Genomic DNA, 19,778 nt, shown 5'->3' with positions numbered 1-19,778 from the left:
CTGCTGCCGTTAATAATTTCCACTGGATCTGCTATAAGTTTATAACATTAAGATAATTATTCTAACTGCGTGAGCAACTTTGTTAGCTGGCGTCTCTTCTTGGTGCAATTATATGGAAAAGCTCTATCAGATAATCAAAACAATTAAAATGGTTGATGTAATTCCTGCAGAATAGAAATTAGTCTTTGGAATTCTAAACAAGGATTAATTTATGTTTCAGGATAATTTTAAAAAGGAGTCTTTTATATGACTATGCACAGAGACCAAAAAAAAAAGAAAAAAAGGCTGTTTTTCTCTGTCTCATCATCAAAGATATAAAGTATCCTAGTTTTCATACACAAAGATGAAACTAGTGACCCATAATAAGTAAAGTATAAGATTTGAATAATTTTTTTCTGAAGTAGTCATTTTACAGATGTAATCTCACACTTTAGTTGCTACTTCAGTTAATGATACACAGCAGTGGTGACTTACTGAGGTGAGAAGTCAATCTGTGGGCACTTAAATGGAACTGAGCTAACTATAAGATCTGTAGCTATAACCTCATTAGTATCCTGCCCTGATCAATTAAATTAACTAAATTCAGGAAACACGTAATTATCAGCATCATCGTGTTAACAAAAACAATATTTACTGAATGTTTCCAGTGTTCTCTGAGATAGTACACATGTACAAAAAAAAAAAAGTCAGTTTAAGCATTTGTCAATCACTCCTACAATTACTTTGTCTGTGAGATGGCCTCTAACTCCTTTATCTTAATGTTTTCTTATTTTAGTGTTATTTAGACATGTATAATGGGAAATTGAGTTCTATTTACCTTATAAAAAAGATTTTGTTCTCAATAAATCCATGTACTTTACCACAGATATTTTGTCTTTTCTAACTCTAATCTTTTGGCCAATCCACTGCTATTTTGGTTTTAATAAACACCCATTCAAGTTTCAGCGTAAATGAAAAAAAATGGTAAAATAGAGGAAACTTTTATTATTTTAAGTTCAGCAAGATCTCATAGAACCCAAGGGCCTAAAGAGTAGTAGAGCTTGCTGTTCTGGAAGAGCAAAGTTGGAAACACAAGGTGATCTTCTCTTCTCTCTGACTCAGGAGTCCGTCTTTACTACTCTTTTCTAGCATTTCCACTACCTTCTGTGACTGTTTGTCATCTCTGTTTCTTTAGCTTATCTCAAACCAGAGTGTTTTTAAATCAGAGTGTGAAGACTTCATTCGGTTCAAATTTAAAAGTTTTAGCTGAGCTCATAGGTGCCCTGGGGCTTTGCCTTCCCTAGCTCAATAATTATCATTAGGTTGATCATGTGGTCATGGGGCTGTGGGGAAAAGTTCCCCCAGCCCAAAGCTATGGACTGAATTGCAGAAAAAGAGTGGTACTAGCCAAATTTCAGAAGTAGTCTTTTTGACCATGTTAAAAATTTTGACCTTCATCCCAAAATCAGAGGATGGATTTATTTTTCATGCAAAATCATCTTTGTGCTTTGAAAAGGTAATTCTAACTGCAGGGTTGAGAGTGGATTGAGGACAATAGATAGTACATTGAGACCAATAAAGAAGCTATTGCCAAACCTCAGGCAAGTGTTAGTGATCAAATGAGCCAGAGTAACAAAAGCAGAAAGAGAGAAAAATGGGAAAATCTGAAAGAGATTTAGAGTCAAGGTCATCCAGGACAAATGGTGGATTGGAATTTGGGGTAGGGGCACAGGAGAGGACAGTGAAAGAGAGGGATATGTCTTAGGTGTCTGGTTTAGGAGAATAGATGGTACTGTTCTCAGACAGAGATGCTAGAAGAAACCATTCTCAGACACAAAGCTACCTGAAGAAGAGTTATGCACTGTAGCTTAAACTTTATTTAAAACTCCTAGAAGAGTATCACCTAGCATAGCTCTAGATCCTGGGAAATTACATTATGACTGAAAATTCACTAAGAAGCTTTGAGTTAAATAAGTACTTTAATCACCATATATGTATGAGGAATTAGACTTTGAAAATATGCAGGTTGCTATAAAGGGATGTGGTAGGCTGAATAATGGCCCCCCAAAGATAGCTATATCCTAATGCCTGAAACCTGTGACCCTTACTTTTACTGATAGACACTTTGCAGATGTGATAAATTAAGTATCTTCAGATGGGGAGATTATCCTGGATTAGCCTAGTAGACCTTAAATACAGTCACATGTCTCTTTATAAGAGGGAGGCAGAGAAAGATTTGACAGATGGCAGAGAAGGCAATGTGACAACAGAGGCTGAAATTTGAGAGATGGGACCACAAGCCAAGGAATGTGGTAGCCACCGGAAGCTAGATGAGGTAAGGGAGGGATTCTCCCCTAAAGCTTCCAGTAGTGCAGCCCTACTGACACCTTGATTTTGGCCCAGTGATACTGACTTTTGACTTCAGAATGGTGACATAACAAATTCCCCTTGTTTTAAGCCGCCATTTGTGGTAATTTGTTATAGCAGCCATAGGAAACTGATAAAAGGGGCTTTCTGGAAATTGCTTTTATACTTAAAATATATACTTTTGACATAAATATCTTCTGATAGAGCATTTAAAATGTTTTATTCAAGCTAGGATATTCTGTATCACTGAAGGATATCTGCAGTTATAGTGTACTATATAGCCAAAAAAAAAAAAAAAAAAAAAGAAAATGGGTCTCTGCTCTTCAGATAGAATTTAGTCTCAGTAAATTGCAGCTATGTATTTGAAGAATTTACAGGCCTAACTGCAATGTTAGTATGATGTTGAAATTCAGATAGTGTATTTCTAGGTAAAATGAATTGAATGAATATTTTTGATGTTTTTCTAATGAATGCAAGTGTTATTGAAATTTACTTGCATAATATAACACATACTCAGTTTTGGAAACCACTTGAATAATTAACTGCCCTCTTCTGTTAGCATTACCAGCATAGACCCAGCTCCAGAACACCAAACGCAGAAACATTGCTCTTAGAACTATAATTCTAAACTTCTACTTTACTGTTTTGGATTTAAGTAGAACAGTATTAGAAACATGTTTTCAATTATTTTTGGACTCATCACCTAGAGAGAGTCAAATAAATTATGAATATAAAGTAGCATAAAATGGTGGCTAGAATCCTCTAGGTAACTTAGTTTGTAGGTAACAAGTGAATCAATAAGACTGTAATAAATTTTCAGGTATATGTAAACAATAGACGGAAATGAAAAATATATTCATATGCAGATGAGTGAAGATAAGCAAATAGCTATTCTTGCTAAACTAATCTATGTTTATAGAGACTTTTTTAAGGGAATTATGTCAGCATGAATTCTGTATAAGAAGCAACTAATCATAGAGAACAATTTCAGAAGACATATTGTTCCATAGGGTAGGTCCCAAGAGATGTTTATAACCTGATAAATGTTTTTAAACTAGTGGAAGCATTGATGCAAATTAAATCAAATGTATTTTGAGCAGGGATTTCTTACCTTGTATATTCAATCATTTTTTCCTAGGTTAATAATTAAGTGGAGATCATATTTCTTTCTTAATATTACATTAGTGATTGTATTTCACTCTTACTGTACCCCAAAGATATTAGAAATGGCTCTGTAGGTATGCACAAAGTGAAACATTTAATGCTGTTTAACAATCACAGACATATATAAAACTAATATTTCATGAAATTGCTTCCCATAATTCTGAGATGGAATAATGCTCTGTGTTATCAGATATCCAGATGTTTAAAGCCTTGGCTACTTGGTTCCAAGGTGACAATCTCTTCATTCAAAATATATGTCTTTTCAGGAGGAAATTTGAGATAAATGAATTGAGGATTGTATATACATAATACACAGATTGGAACTTAGGGTATTTCCTAATTCTTCGTCTTTTCTTAGTTGTGTTTTACTAGATTTTTGTTAGTTTACAATTTGTTCATTTTTCAATTAATTTCAGTAAATAATCCTCAAATCACACATCTAAAATGGGTGCAGAAAAAGAGAAAGAACTGTTGAAGAAATGAAAATTATAGGTAAGTAAATTTCAACAATTTGAGAATCTCAAAGAAGGGTATTTGGGAATTATGTGTACTATGCTCGCAACTTTTCTGCGATTCTGAAATTATGTCAAAATAAAAATTTAAAGGTAAAAAGTCCCTTTGTTTAAAGAGATTAGCAACCTCTCCCAACCTTCCCGCATATTGTCACTTCTGCCACCACCACTATCAAAGCTTCAGCACATGCTTAACCACTCTGACTTTTTGTTTTCTCCCTTTTGGAGAAAACCTATGAACTTTCCTTACTGCCCTGACAGCTCAGCTATACAATATCAGCATGTTTTTAATATTTTATGGAGAATGTCTTACGGTATTGTAGCTAGTGTGTTTTCAGCATTTCCTGTAGTACCAAAAGTGGAGGGCATCTTATGTTTTTTAATGGATGCATTATCCTCTCAAAGTAACTTCCAAGATACTTATTTTATTCACTTGAGTGATTTGGTCTTTCCTTCATTGAATATATTATTTGTTGGTAAGTTCTTCTGTTTCAAATGTTTGGTTCCCGTATATCATGCTGTTTTACTTGTTTTTCACTTTAAATCATTGGTGATTCTAAGTTTTCTCTTCATATTTTCAATTAGGGGATACTCTGAAAAGCACTGGTAATGGTAGAGTTATCTGAGTCACAGACATTAAACAGTATTTTTCTCTGTTGTATCTCCAGTAAATCAATGCCTAGTACATAGGAGGTACTATGTAAAGAATAAATAAATGAGAGAGTGAATAAAATGAATACATAAAATTAATAGAATGAATAAATAAGTATGAGTGTAGACTCTGGAATCATCAACAGTAATCCTTATGCAAAAACAAAATGCAATAATTAAAACTTTTCTATCTTGTTTAGTATATAAAACTGGGAATATAAGATTCTTGAGACAGAATTCACAATGAAGAGTCAGTCCTGGTAAATTTGGAATATCAAATAATGAAGAAAATCATTGGATGAGAGGTTTTACAATTAAAAGATTAGATTTAAAAACAATAAGATAGAGCAGTTCATGAAGACAAACAGGATAAATTCTAGCTCAGAATTGTCTTTCTTGAGAATTTTTGGTTGTCACCTTTATGGAAACCTAGTTGATTTGAAATGATATTTGCATGACACTTAGTTCAATGTATGAGTAAAGCATGGGGTCAAAATTTTTTACCATTATATTTATTACCTACCTGAATAATTGTTCTGTCCATGGTACCTCTACAATGAATTTCTCAGTTACTCAGTTTGAGTTTGTTTCTCTTCCTTGCAATCAGTGAAGTCTTCATCAAGATAGAACTCTTCTTTGCTCAGAGAAAGGAGACTCCTTTCATCAATCAGTAATGCCTTTGGAAGTTAAATTCACAGGGCTTTGTGCATAAGCTTGCCCTCCCCAATTTGGTAGATACCAAGATTTGAGGTGACAAAGGACAGAATGCCAAAATATTACCTTTTCTTGAAAATCCCCTCATTAAGAAAGAAAAATTATATATGTTCGTTTGTTTCCTCATGAAATTTGTATCCAAATACTGCTTGTTACATTTTATTATCTTTCATATACTTTTTTGGCCCCACAACTGCATTATCAGCAACTCAAAGACCATAGGACCATTCAGTTAAATTTGAATCTATAGTATGCAGCACAGTCCTTGGTATATTGTAAGACATCAAACATAAATTGATAATGAATGAAATTATTTGGTGATGCAGAATTAAAATGAGCCACATTTGTTCCATAAAAATTAAGTGTCTGCTCTTTGTAATGCATATTGTCAGGTGCTAGAGATGGTGTTCTGATCAACACAATCTTATAGGCAACATTTTAGTAAAGGAAACAGATATTATATATCTAAGTGTACCACTTATTGTTTAATTACAATTATAAGAAAGTTCTATGAACAAGAATTAAAGGTGCCATGAGAAAGTAAACAAAATAACATGTAGTTGTGCAGGTCACTGCATCTTTGAAGAAGCAATCTCTCAGATCTGACACATGGTAGGAATTACCTAAAAATGTATGGAGAAGAACCTTTGGACATAAGGAACAGCATTTGCTAAAGCCCTAGGACAGGAAGCATTTCAGCATGTCCTGGAAATGAAGGATGATTTGTATGGTGGAGAGCAGGTAAGAGAACGGCACCGAAGGAAACGTGAGTCAGTTAGATTAGCTTTTGTGGAGCTGACTTAAAGAAATGGCCTGATTGTAAAAAGATTTAGGAGATAAAAATCAAATGGCTGCAGTAAATAAATTGGAAGCAGACAAAGGTAGATGTAAGGTGATCAGTTCAGACGTCAATGCAATGGTCCAGGCAAGAAAAATGATAATTTGAGCTCAAGTTATGCCAAATAGGTGGAAAGAAGTAGATGGATTTAAGAAATATTTAGAGGTAAAATGACCTTTAGAGGAAATTGGTTTTTAGGGTCATAAAACAAACAGAGGGGAAAGGGAAGGAACTAGGTCTGTCCAAAGGAAAAACAGATTTCAAAAATACACTAGATATAGTTCATTTTACATGGTCAACCTAACAATAATTTCCAGTGGATTTAAAAGATAAATAATTGCCACTCTTACTTATCCATCTTTATATTACTGACTTCCACATCTTTATTGGAAAAAAAAAGAATGCGGAAGCCACCAATTCAATTGAGATTCCTTATGAATGTTAAGTAGCATTGTGCTGTTTTTTCAAGCTCTTTTAAGGTAGATAAAATCTTAATGTGACAGTTATCATGTATGTTCCTGGTTCATCAGATGCAAATCAACCCTGTTTCCTTGTCCTGGGTATACAGAAAGACTACAGTTTGCAGCCTTTGTTCTTCTTGGTCAGGGCCATGTCATTCAGGACTGGCTGGTGGAATGTGGGTAAAATTATGCACCTCTCATAAAACATCCTAAGCGAGCCTCTACACACTCTTTTCATTTATCTGTTGGCCAGTTGATGCAGAAGGTACCTGGGATTTATGTAAGGATGAGAGACCCACAAAATTAAGTAGCCTGGGTCCCTGTTTAACTACAGAATAGGATTTTTCAGTAAAGCCTCCAAACTCACATGGGACTGTGATAAATAAATCACATTAACTTGAGCCACTGAAACTTTGGGAGTGTTTAATATAGACACTGACGAACATAATATACAATGCTACCTTTTTTGTTTTATTTATTTAACAGCAGCAACAAATATATATGCCAAGGAATTCTCCTAAGCACTTTGTGAATACTAAATCATTAACCCTATGAAATAAGTAATATTATTTCCATTATACAAGAGAGGAAACAAAACACAAGTTCACACAGCTAGTAAGTAGCAGAGCCAATAATCACGTTCGTCACTCTGACTGCAGAGTTTCTGCTGTTAGTTTCACACTATACTACCTGAATTTAAATGAGCGTTCTTTTAAAAAAAATACTCATTTATGGGAGCTACACTTTGTGTTTTTCCATACCCTTGAGTATTTTAGGAGTTTCATATCAAGGCTAATTTATTGAGAGACCAGAACATCCATTTGGCCTAAGTCTCATATCCAAGAAGAACCTCAAATGTAATGTGGTTACATTTAAGTCATTTTATTTTGTACGTTTATGTTTAACTACATGTTAGTTAAATATAAAATGTTAAAATTTTTGTAGCTTTGTTTTCACACTTCATTTTCTTTCAAATTACCAGGGAGCATTAATAATTGGAAGTGGTCCAGGCAGGCTCTTAGTCTCTAAGGGCCCTGTTTGGCACACTCACTGATAAGTATCTAAAAAAAAATAATTTTATATTCTCTAGAGTTCTGAGTGAACTCAACACAAGATCTCATTGAGTATCGAAAAGGTCATAGAACCTTAAGAGTTATGGGAACATTCCATGGCACCACCAGGTAAGCCTCCGATGAAGCTGCAGTAGGCAAAGATAAATGGCACAAAGGGGCTGAATAAAGGTAATCACTTGTCTTGAAATAAACCTCAAAAACTTTTAATTTTCATCTAGTTCTGGGGGAAAATACGTGGTTCAGTCTTTTCTATATTCCATAAGAAATTGTTATGCCACATCTAATTAGAAATTATGTTATTGGCAAGGGAATTATTTGACTAAGGCACCTGTGCCACCTCTGACTCACTTTGAAAAGAGTCATGGGATCTGTAACGCTTACTTGGCTCTACTGAAAAAAAAGGAAAGCTCTGTGGCTAATGAAATGTCAAAAATGTAACGTCTCTAAGGGTTTGGCTCATCCCTTCAGAGTGCACCAGAGAGTCAGTACCAGGCTTAAACTTAAGTCGCTACACAAGCTGAGAGCTTTGAGTTGTGAAGAATATTTGGGTTTCTTTCTCTATTTTTCTGTAAGTCATTTTTTCCTGCTTTCCTAAACTAAAATTATTTCTCCCTTTAAGGAATAATTGCATTCATGGGACTTAAGATTTAAGTGGCATGATTCATATATATTGTGCTGTCATTTTACGCATTTACATATGTAATATGCATATGTGACTTTTGTCAGATAGCTAATATGGTCCTTAGTGGCACTAGTGAAATTGTATGTGCTTGTGTTTATTTTTGCCTGTCATAATTTATTAACTTTAATTATCCAAATCCCTCTTCCATACACAGAACTAATTCAATTTAAACTCTGTTTATGGTTTTATTGGTCTTCTAAAGAGATCTAATCAGGGAGAATAATCAATTGAGTAAGCATCTTTTAAAAAGATGTCTTGAGTTGTGTAGGGGAGGAAAAAATCTTTCCTCTACCCATCTTAGGTCTCAGCTGGGGATCTGTAACAAAAGACAGATTAACAAAAGAAAAGCATTCAGTTTTATTTCTTATAAGTTTTATGTGGCCTGGGAGTCTCCCAAAGGATTGGCAAAACCTAAGTGCTATATATGAAGCTGAACAAAGAGAAGCAATTGTGGAAAAGTAAAATATATGTAGAGATGAAAGGAAGACAAAAGTCATTTTAATAATGTCTGTACAGAATTCTCTCAGCCTGGACTCCCTGTCTCTGGTAATAAGAATGTTTCTTTCCTTCTGGTACAGGGAGGACATATTTCACATGGGAGTTTTATCTCCTGCTTTCAAGAAGAAAAAGGGGGGTCAGAGTGCTTTTCTTGCACCTGCTGCTTTTCAAGTGCCTTTAAATCAAAATAATCTTCATGCCAAAGTGACGTATTTTGGGGTGACATATTCTGCCACCCTTCAGTGGAATAATAAAAGAGATCAAGGAATTGAAGTTGGATGGTCAAGATTTTAGTTCCAGATCATTTTTACTAATATTTGAATGAAATTTTTGAGACTCAATTTCCCCATCTGTTAAACCAAGATAAGAATTACTAGTGAAAGTATTATAATAATGTAAATAAGGTAATAACTTTTGTGGAAACACTTAAAACACTAAAGTTTAATGCAAATGTTAGACTTTTAAATTTTATTTTTAAAATAAATAATGAAAAGGATAATGTAGACAATCATGGTAAAATGAAAGTCATTATTATTATGAAACATGTCCCATTTTGGCATTTTTGTGACAAAGCATATTAATGTTTTTAAATGCTCTCACTAAGTAACTATTGAAGGTATATAACAATACAGTAAAGATTTTCAGTGTCTTCTCTAAAATTTCACTCATTTGTCTTTACTAATCTAAGGAAAACATTATAAGTATAAATGAAGATTGAAGAAAATATGCATGACACTTTAATTTTAAACATTAGAAATTTTAAATAAGAAAGGAGAACTATTTTGTTGAACATAATTTATTACATGTATCATCCACTTAGAAATGTAAATTCATTATTGAACAAGACAACTTTATATTGGGTGTTAATATTTGGCTCAAAAAGCATCTATTAAATAATGAATTTATTTGTTGTTATATATTTCTTTATGACAGAAAAAAATTTACTGAATTTCTTTGGTATTCATTATATTTGTATTTTTTCCAAACAGTTTTAGCTCAGTATTCCACACTAATTATCTATTGTAATTCAGATGTAGCATACCTCAAATTAGCATAAAACTCAATGTGGAAAATGCGACAAAAGTATTTTTCTTTTGAAAAAAAATGATTTTTCAAAAGATAAACACTCTGCTATCTATATATGGGCAAGTTTTTTTTTTTAAGGAAAAATATAACCTCAAGTAAAGTTAACAGATAAGATAGTTAAATATATAGTTAAAAATATTGAGATTACCCAAACTGCCAAATAAGGGCATAAGGGCCTACTACTTTTATATTTTCCTATCCCACTGAGTAATCCAATATGTGTTTTAAAATTTCTATGTCTATGATTTTTTGACACATTTGAAATGTTATTTAAGTATAGTTTAAAAATTGGCATGCATTGTTTATGTTTATTTTGGCTTTCACACTTTTGAATGAGATTTACTGTATTCTTTCCAAAAGAATGCTTTTCAATTTCCTAATGAAAAAGAAATATAGTTATTACAAACTTTATTTTTCCAAAAGTTATAACTCATATAATGCTACTGAAATACGTACTATTTTCATGTAGACAAAATTGATCCTGAAAATACATGCTGCCTTCAGAGTTTCTAAAAAATAAGCATAGAATATTAGTCTGAAAAGATTAACTTTTTAGTGGTCAAATATATTTATTTGCTTTTTCTTCCATAAGTACATTTGGAATTTAGACTCATACATTCAAGTATTAAGTTGTTTTTTTTCACAGACCCATGGATCATAGTTAACTTTTGAGTGAGTTACATGTAACAATGACTGTGGAGTCAAGTAATAATTGGGGAAATTTCTCCAGCAGTTCATAAAATTATATCTGTGTCTTACTTGCAAGCACTGAGGGGTGGCAGGTTAAACAGGTTAAGATCTTTCTAGAGTGGCATCAGAAGTTGTTTAAATTGCAATTAAAGTTTATAGTGCAGCTGTTAAAATCCACCAAACCAAACTTCCAAAATGACATTTTCCATTTATCTAAGGAATTTTGCCAAGTGTTTAATTTATAGGCATCTCACTTGGGCTCTTTTCCAAACATACACCTTTGAATGAATTATCTCATCTTTAGCTTTTACACACAAAACTGAATGTCTGTAGGTGACCTGTAACGTCAGTGAAGTTAAATCTGCTTCATATTGGTGGTGCTTTCAGACATGTAACTTGCATTTAAATAAGATAAAATAGTTACTAACTCTCCTGAAAAGAGATTTCTTAAAGGATTTCTTCTTTAATGTCTGTTAGAGCTATCTTATAAATATTATGAATTCAGTTTCTGAAATCTATGTGTAATATTGGAGGAAAACATGGAAATGGCAACATCAGTGCACTTATCTGACCCTTGTAAGTGTCAAGTGACAAGTGAAGAAAATACATTAGGGTATACCTAGTAATTTTTGTTTAGCCATATGTATATTAATTATATTTTCAACCTCCAAGAACATTATGTACTTAATTTTTTCATTGAATCAAATAATTACAATATTAGCCAAACAGGAGAACACTATTTGAAAATCGATTTTGCTATGGCCTGTCTTGCTATCAGAATGGACCAACTCTAAATTACAGCAAGCAAATCAGACAAGGGTAAAAAATGTAGGTAACTGAATTAGTCACTTTTCTTCTGTAGGTCAGGAAAAGGTGATAAATACCTGGAAGAATTCCAACCCTTCTCCTAAGTAAAATGGCCTTCTCTGTATCATCCTAAATGTTCAAACAGAGCTCTGTTCTCTCACTAGCTGCACTGCCAGAATATTTGAATGATAAAACCTTAAGTATAGAATCTAAAAATAAATAGAACTATCCCAGACTGTAAATCCAAGCTTTTGTAGAACATAACATATAAATGAGAACATTGAGCATTGTGTAGTTTGTAGTCATTAAAAATGAAGACTCAGAGGATCTCAAGTTAAATATAGACCCCACCACATAGAAGCTGTGAGACCTTGGAAAAACTAATGTGTTGAGGCCTGAGTTTCCTCATCTAAAAAATGAGAACGATAATTGTACCTGCCTGTTAAAGTGTTTGGTAGGATAATACCAAATATTGAAGAACATGCCCTCAGCACAGAGCCTGGCAAATGCAAGTACTCTGTAAATGATACCCATTATTATAGGTAAATTAGAATTAATATAATCAACGAATATTTTATTAGCTCCAAGGTCAAGTGTCTAAATGTCTAGAAGTTGTTGTCCTTGGAAGAAAGTAAGAGAAATACATATGGGAAATAAGTAAACGCGGGGTGGAAGGAAATAGGGAATCATGGTGGAAACTAGACAAGCCAATTGTACTACCTCTAGTGAATTAATTTGCTAGTGTGGGAGATGGGATTCACGCCAGGTCTGTCTGCTCCTGACCTGACCCATACTCTTTACAGCTATGTTATACAGCCTCTCATTAGCAAAATTTCAGACATGTATTTGGATATACTGTTGTTGCAGAAATAAGAACATGTATCATTAGACTGAAAAGGAAGTCTCATCTGAGCAACTGAGAAGGAGAAGTTGGGAAAAACCATTTCAGTGGGTCACTCTCTGAGGCAATGAAGCCTTAGTCGTTGAAAGCCTGTTTGAACTTTGCATAACATGAACTTGATTTGTATCCCAGCTCTAACCATTCTTCTTGTGTAACATTGTTCTGGGACTTTCACCTCTCTAAATCTTGGTTATCTTTTTTAAAAAAATGAAAATAGTAAGGTAGCTTTTAGTACAGAATAAAATAATTTCTTTAAAACATTCAGCACAGATTCTAATAAACAATGATGTGGGTATATCATTGTTATAGTTATGTTGTTTAAATAACAAAGGTAGTCCATGACCTGAAAGATTAAACACACATTGGTAAAGATGAAGAACAAAATTAATACCTTTGTGAGCATAGATGCAATTTCCAGAGACAAATTAAGCTTTGGATATAAAATTAGCAACCAAAGGTCCTGAGTCCTGGGGTCAGATAGGCCAGGATTTCAATTCTATTCTGCCATTTAAGTACTCTGTGATCTTGTCCAAGTTAATTACTCTCTTTAAGCTTCAATTTCTACATCTATAAATGATATTGGTAATAGCAATGTGGAGTTATCTGATTCAGGATTGATTTAGATTATATTATAATCGATAACAATCCAGTCTACATGTCCTTCACAGATGTTCAAGTTTAATTCCTTTAGTTTATAAAAACAGATTTATTCCTTATTAGATTATAAAAATGCCAAGTAGTAGTAATTGCTAACTAAAAGTATGTTTCTATGGTAAGCACTTAATATATGTTAGCTATTCTAAAAGCTATACATTGAGAAAGTTGTGCTTCTACTAATTTGATACATGAAGACTTAAAATAATTCTGTTATGGAAGTTGTTTTCATGCCAATCAAATAGCTAATAAGTTTATTATTCTTTTTTGTTTCATTTTAGTCAGTGCAAAGAAAATAAAATCTTGCTTATTTGACTTTTTAAAATCTCAGACCACATTATCTTTTACAAAAGGAAATCTATAGAGTACAACTTCAAATACTAGTAGGATTTTAGTGCTATATATAGAGGAAAAATACCAAAATTATTATACACTGGAACACTCTGGTAATATTCCTTCCGGCTTTAGTCAAGACATTGTTTGGTGCTAGAGTACTAAAGGTGATTTATTATAGATATCAATTTTATTTTGTGATATGGCCTTTACTGAAATTTTCTCTAGTATTTCTTCCTTTATAGAAATTCACAGTCCTCTCAAGAAAGCTGTGAGGAAATTACTATTTGTCATGTAAAATACTTACATTATTTCATTCTGTTGTCTGTGAAAAAATTCTGTATACAACCTAAGATTTAACTCCGAATTTTTACAGCAGAAGAAGCCTTAGAAATGAAATAGAAATGAAAATATAGTATTTCCAATTATAATAGAAAAAAATAAAGATCCAAGCCCAAAACACAGAGGTCTTTTCTAGCCACATTCAAATGGATGGGAAAAGAGAAAGAATATATTCAGCCCCCAAACAGAAGATAAGGATAAGGAAGTATTATGGCTTTCCACTCTCATTTGCGTTGCTTCTACCTCAAAGTATCATCACATATCATAAGTTCATGTTCTGCAGTCATAATGATGCAGTTTCAAATATAATGGTAAAGGAAAGTGAGCCATATGAAAAAGCAGCAGGGAATTGTTGTGCCAAAATCTAACTTCTTTTAGAAGAGGGATTTAATAGGAATCTCACTGTGCATGAAAACAAGTTATGCAGATGTAGGTACATTGACATTTCAGTCATTTCAGCTCTTTGTAGCTTGGGCACGGTTATGATCTCACATGTGAATTGAGTTTTTAGAGCTTCTTGCGTAGCCACTTGTTGGGATATGATTAAACTGAGTCCAGGTACTGAATCAGGCAAACAAAGACTCAAATGCATTTAGACAAGTTTTTGCTTATTTCATCATGTATGTGGTCTGAATATAGGCAGGAAGATTATTATACATGTACCTTTGGCATTGTATTATAAAATATTTTAAAAGGAGAAACTCAGAGGAAAAAAAAACTGTTCACCTTCTTTTTCATTTTTGCTGGGATATGAGTTAAGCTTGGCTCTCACGTCACTTTAATTCAGAACAAACTAGAATGTGTTCTAGGACATTTTTAAATCAACTTTACTGAGATACAATAAATTGCAAGTAAGTTTTTCATTAATGGATATTTGATTTGTTTCTAACTTTGAGCTATTTTGTTTATAGCAGCTATGTTCATTCATGAACCCATCTCTGCATTAACAGAAGTTTTTATTATCTTTGGTAAATACTTAAGTGAATGGCTACAGTTAGGTATATTTTTAATATTTTAATGTGCTGCTAAGTAAACTTTTTAAATTATTATACTATTTTACATTGTCATCAACAGGGTATGAGATTTCCAGTTGCTCCAAATCCTCATCAACACTTTGTACTGTCAGACTCTTCACTCTTCTCCATTATCATGGGTGTGTAATGGTATCTCATTGTGCTTTTAATTTGCATTTCTCTGATATCTAACATTTTATCAGGTGCTTATTGGACAACTATATATATATAAGAATATATATTCTTTTGTGAAGTATCTGTTAAATATTTTGCCCATTTTCAAATGCGGTTGATTGTTTTCTTACTGTTGAGCTACAAGAAGACTTTCTATATTCTAGAAGCAAGTCCTTTGTCAGATTTAGCATTTCAAATATTTTCTCCAGTTCTGTGGCTTGCCTTTTCATTTTCATAATTGTCATTCAAAGAGTAAACATTGTTAATTTGAACAATGTCCAATTTCTCAAACTCTGGGGTCATTTTAAAATAGTTGAAAATCATTTTCCTTAAAGCTGTCTAAATCAGTATATGGGTATTCTGGTTTCTCATTCAGATGTGAGTTTATCCCGCTCTCTTCTTCCAGCCATTTTCCACCTTGTTAGCCATCCTTTACCTTACTGAGCCACAAGAACACAGGCCTCTGTCAGCTGCCAACACTCAAAGGACTCATGAATTCACAAACCTCCCATGAAAGCAATAAAGGAAGAGAAAGTAAACATCATATTCCATTTCTTTAGGCTCTTTGCCCATTTGATTAGGCCCCCAAAATTTTGAGTTTGTACAAATAAGCAGAACTAGCATCAGTTTTAAGCAGAACAGGGAGAGGATGTTAAAACCATACTAAGTGTGTTGATTTGAAGCCAGTAAAATTAAGTAAATGCAAAGAAAGCAAGCAAGAATAAATAGTATAATATAATACAATAAAGAGAAAGAGTATCAAATGTCCACAATTAGGGGGAGGAAAATTTTGCATGATTTCCCATAACGTATCTCAATCTGGAAAGGTATAAATATACATGATAAATTGGATCATGAACTGAATGGTTATAAAATATAACAAGTCACAAGCAAGTCCAAGTGGACTAATAAACTAACCATAAAAAATAATAGAATAATTGTCATACTGGTAAAGGATTAAACACTTGATAATATTCTAACTTGATGCAATTAAATGAACTACACAAAAAATATTGGCAGCTACAAATAAAAACTTTCATTTTTTGCAAAATGAAAAAGAAGAAAATTAAAAGAAACAACTGTCATCAAATATTTTAACCTCAAATATGAGAAAGTTAACATCTATAATGACATAGGTGTATTTGCATAGGTATGACCTGACAAAACATACCATAAACATATAATGTAATTTAATATGCAGTAATAATCCAGGAAATTAAAACAAAGCAGGCTTAGAATATAGCTCTTCTTTAAAATAATATATTAAAAATTATGTAGTATACAATGTTTATGAGATTGTGATGAAGCCAGCACATTTAAACACAGGAGGTAATGTAAATATCTGTAGCTATTTTTGAGAATAGTCTGGCAGTATGTATGAAGGAAAATCATATTTCTATTTTTTGATATTGAAATTGATTTGAAAAAATTTACCTAAAGAACAAAAGGAACTAAAGCTTTTATAAATCCACATCTATAATAATTAAACAATCTCTAATGATAAATATCTAAAAACCTAACAAAAAAAATGAAACAATGGGGGAGGGCCGTTGGCCGGGGCCTGCGGTTCGCCGCTTCAGTGAGGGGCTCAACCGCGGTCAACAGGCTTGTTGCTTTCCTGGTCGCCACTCCCCCGGGCAGGCCCGACAAGACACGCCAGTAGCGCGACACCGATTCTTCTCGGGCTTGTGGGCGCTGCTCTGAGCAGCATCACCCTTTATACCAGAAAGCTGGCGGGCACTATGGGGAAAAACAAAACAAGAAGTGGAGGAGGTGCTAGAAGAAGAATATGTGGTGGAAAAAGTTCTCGACCGTCGAGTGGTAAAGGGCAAAGTGGAGTACCTTCTAAAGTGGAAGGGGTCCTCAGATGAAGACAGCACATGGGAACCAGAAGAATTCCCATTCCCAGGTAATTCCCTGGATTACCCCTACCTCATTGCTGAATTCCTGCAGTCACAGAAAACAACACACAAGACATAAATCAGAGGGAGGCAAGCGCAAAGCTGATCCTGATTTGGAAGATAAGGGGGAGGAGAGCAAACCAAAGAAGAAGAAAGAAGTTAGAAAAGCCACTAGGCTTTGCCCAGGGTTTGGAACCGGAGCGGATTATTGGAGCTACAGACTCCAGTGGAGAACTTGTGTTCCTGATGAAATGGGAAAACCTCTGATGAGGCTGACCTGGTCCCTGCCAAGGAAGCCAATGTCAAGTGCCCACAGGTTGTCATAACCTTCTATGAGGAAAGGCTGATGTGGCATTCCTACTCCTCAGAGGATGATGACAAAAAAGATGACAAGAATTAACTCCCCTGAGCACCAACCTCTGTCACATCTGACTGTGGGTTTCAAGTGGGGAAAGAAGGAGTTCTACTTGTCTTGATACCATAAAGGTGGCTTGAAAAGATGTCCGTTGAAGAGCCAGTATAGTTTCTGTGCCCTGCAGCAGCCCAAGTGCTTTAAAGCTGTTCCTTGCTGTATAGTTTGCACACCCATCCTAGTGGAGGGGAAGGAGGGTCAGTGTCTCAAGGCAACCCATTCTGAACTTTGCTGAGAAAAGCAAAGGGCCTTCTATGAAGGACAAAACTTGCAGAATGGGATGTGGGAGAGCAAAAGATACTGTAGATCTTCAAAGAGCATCTCCACAACCCACAGCCTTCTTCCCAATAGTGTTAACTCTGCATTTTTACAGCGTAGCATGTATGTAGTGTTTGGCTATTACTGGTATATTATTTGGGGTGGGAAAGAAGGGAGATGGGTTAGGATCAGTTTTGTTAAAATTTGGGGCCTGACGGCAGAAATGGTGAAACAAAGGAAAGAACAACTAATGATGATTTGGTTCTGTGTCCAGAATATGTTATCCTTTCAAAGAATGTCATTGGCAACCTAAATGAGGACTGTGAGAGACTGTTTAAAAGCTGTGAATGCCTGAAACTTAGAAGCCAAGGTGTTCCCTGCCTGAGCTTAAGGCTGTTCCCAACAAAGGACAAAGCCAGTTAAGAAGTTACCAAAGCTGCCATTTGGGGAATGGAAACTGGTTGAGGAGGAACAGTCTTACTGGAGTGTATACACAGGCAGATCATCCTGTCTTAGAGGGGCTAATTATTGAAATTGACAAGAAGACCCTTTCTTTTCCAATTATGAAGTTAAAAATATCAGCTTCTCCATCCAAGCCACTGGCTGAAGTATTTGAGGAAGGGCAGAGGGTGGTATAGGAGATGAGAGAGTAGGGAAAGACAAGGGCCAGTGCTCTTCAGGTGGAAAACTCTTGGAGCCTCTGTTTTTTGAACTTTGAAACCATTGGTGGCAGGGTTCAGTAGTCACTGACAGCACAAGTTCACTGAATCACTTCAAGAGTTGAATGATTTCAGAGGCCCTGTTCTCAGGAGAAGATTAAATTTTCATACTGGGGTAGTGGTTCACTTTAAAACAAAACAAATTTTTTTAATCCTAAGAATTAACTAAAACCCAGAACGCTGTCTTGAATCATGAGATCCATCATTTCTTGACATCGTCTAGACCTGCATCTAGAACTCCATTGTAAAATCTTTTTAGGCATGTGTTAGATTTCTGTGAAAACTTTTGTTTAAATGTTAAACTTCATACCAACACTGTCAGTTTTTGTCTTAATAAAACTGTAGATTTATTTTTTAAAAATGAAACAATGACTATAGTAATGTTATGGCTATTTAAATTTTGAAATGCCAATCTAATAAAAATATTATGTAAGCCTTTCAAATAATAACCATTAAGACTGTGTATCAGTGGAAAATAACTAATATTATAGAAATTTACTATTTATAAAATGATTTCATTTACTGCATATGACCCTCAAGCAACCATATAGTCAAGGATAATATAGTATAGTATAATAGTCAAGGGTAATATAGTATAGTAGATAAGAGCTTGACCCTCAAAATAGGCAGTATTCAAACCCCAACTTACAAACTTTGTAAACTTGGTCACATTATTCATCCTCTCTGGGATTACTGGCTTTCTAATCTGTAATGAGAATAATAATTAGACCTACCCTGTGGATTTCCTTAAAAGATTTAGATAAAGCATTAATGATATTATAAGAAACTTTTATTATTCCATTGTTCTGATAATGAAACTGGCCTTTGGAAAAACATGTATTATCTAATATAATTTATTAAGTAAGTGTTTGCATCAGAATTTGAATACAGGCATCCAGATAACACAACTGTCACAAGTATGATATGTTATATTCATCTGTCCATAGTTATATATTTTGCTACTTCAGCAAAAGAATGTAATCTCCTGAAAAAAATTGAGTCAAATACATGTTTTATTTCTTCCAACTCCTCCATCCCTCAGCAGTGTATATTAAAGGTGTTTCTTAGGTGAGGAATTCCCTTCACACCAGTTCTAACAAGATGACTGAGACAGTTTAAAGTGCCCCAGTGTGAACTTCTTCAGCTTACTTCATTTCTGCCTAAAAATCTCTTTGTTCATTCACCTTCCTTCATTATTTCTTGTAAGAATAAATCTGTCACCATTTTATTGGTAATTTATTTCTGTGATTCAAAACTGAGAACATTATCATTCCTCCAGTCATCTGATAGGCTGTTCCAATTATATGCCTTGTGATATAATTAAGATGGGGGATATAAAATTTCAACTACATAAAATATAGATGCATGCAGAAAAAAAAAGCTGCAATGTAATAAATAGAAATCAAGTGATTGCTATTTTAGGGTTATGGAATAATATGCCAACTTTTAATATCAATTTTCTTTTTAATGTTACACTACTTCAAAAGAGAAAAAATTAAAGAAGCACGGGAGAAGAAAAAAAGTCTGGTAAGGGACTCATAATAAATCA

The 19,778-nt window shown here is 33.9% G+C and overlaps 1 pseudogene; it reads left to right on the top strand.

Moving 5' to 3' along the window:
• Positions 1–16,475: 16,475 nt before the first annotated feature.
• LOC133090531 (chromobox protein homolog 1-like) lies at positions 16,476–17,240 on the top strand (annotated as a pseudogene).
• The last annotated feature ends 2,538 nt before the right edge of the window (positions 17,241–19,778 follow it).

The sequence above is a fragment of the Eubalaena glacialis genome, chromosome 4 (assembly GCF_028564815.1).
Source record: "Eubalaena glacialis isolate mEubGla1 chromosome 4, mEubGla1.1.hap2.+ XY, whole genome shotgun sequence".
NCBI lineage: Eukaryota > Metazoa > Chordata > Mammalia > Artiodactyla > Balaenidae > Eubalaena > Eubalaena glacialis.
The sequence above is the reverse complement of the archived record's forward strand: the minus strand, read 5'-3'. Positions and strand labels throughout refer to the sequence as shown.